General features: G+C 44.2%; 1 non-coding gene across 1 annotated transcript; it reads right to left on the bottom strand.

The window, feature by feature from the left end:
- Positions 1–356: 356 nt before the first annotated feature.
- LOC128593053 (small nucleolar RNA SNORA11) lies at positions 357–487 on the bottom strand. The gene has a single exon (XR_008382232.1). It is a non-coding gene; the product is annotated as a small nucleolar RNA SNORA11 (small nucleolar RNA).
- Positions 488–1175: the final 688 nt, after the last annotated feature.

Genomic DNA, 1175 nt, shown 5'->3' on the forward strand with positions numbered 1-1175 from the left:
GACTGGTGTCTGAAGAGGGCAGTTTTGGGGACTGAGCCCTCACCTTGTGGGATCTGGTGCTATCTTCTCTAGGTAGATAGTGTCTGTCACGCTGCCTGGTGTGCCAAGGGAAAAGTCCTCATGAATTTAGTCACAGAAGTGTTCTGAGTTGAGGACCGCTATCGTGTGAGAGCAGAGGAAAAACATGGTTTGGGAGTTTTCCCCACAGCAAGTCTAATGTTTTTCTTTCTTTCTCTTTTTAAAAATTTTCTGAAAATTCTCTTAGGCAATTTTTCAAATATACAGTATAGTCGAAAAAATTATACAGTGCTCACCCAGACACCCAACACATACTTTTTATGATTTTCTTCTGCTTCACATGTAGGGAATTTGTTCATAGGGAGGCCACAAGTTTTGTGTGCCTCTCATCACAATCACCCCAGATTCCTGTTGGGTGTGTTATAGACCGAGAAGCCATGCTTTAGGCCCCCTGCTCTGAGCACAGCCCTAATGTTAAGGTACTGCAGGCCAGGCATACCCCAGTCAGGTGGGCATGATGAGACCATCTCGCTCTCTGGGCCCCAACCCCACTGAACCTTTTGCTGCTCTTTTAACCTTTCATTTCTAGTGGTTGCAGGAATAACCTCCTTTTTGAAGTTGACTGTCACAAAAAGGAGAGCAACACCTGGTTTCCCAGTAGTTTTGATGTGGAACCACACGCAAAAATTCATTATGCAAAACTAAAACTTTTTTTTTCCACAGTTTTTGGCCAGGGCTGGGTTTGAACCGGCCACCTCTGGCATATGGGGCCGGTGCCTTACTCTGTTGAGCCACAGGCACCACCCAACTAAAACTTTTTTATTTAACCAAGAAACTACATAAATGTACTCTTTCACAGTATACATTTAAGATTAAAATATAAAAAGATATAGGACATACAACGCTTTTACTTCTGAGTAAACAAAGGGTTACACAGACCACCCTGCCCGTACTCAGGGCTTCTGCACTGGCTGTATCAGCTGCCTGCAATTCTCATCCTTCAGTTTTCACCTGGCTGCAGCCTCATTCTTTACAGGGGTCACCTCTGTGCAAATGTTACCTTCGCCATGTACAGTAGCTGTTTTCAGTTATTCTCAGTCACATTGATCTATTTCATTCCTGCATAGCTAGACCAGCACCAGGCACCTTTTAGATGC

Source organism: Nycticebus coucang, chromosome 8 (assembly GCF_027406575.1).
Source record: "Nycticebus coucang isolate mNycCou1 chromosome 8, mNycCou1.pri, whole genome shotgun sequence".
In the NCBI taxonomy this organism is placed as follows: domain Eukaryota; kingdom Metazoa; phylum Chordata; class Mammalia; order Primates; family Lorisidae; genus Nycticebus; species Nycticebus coucang.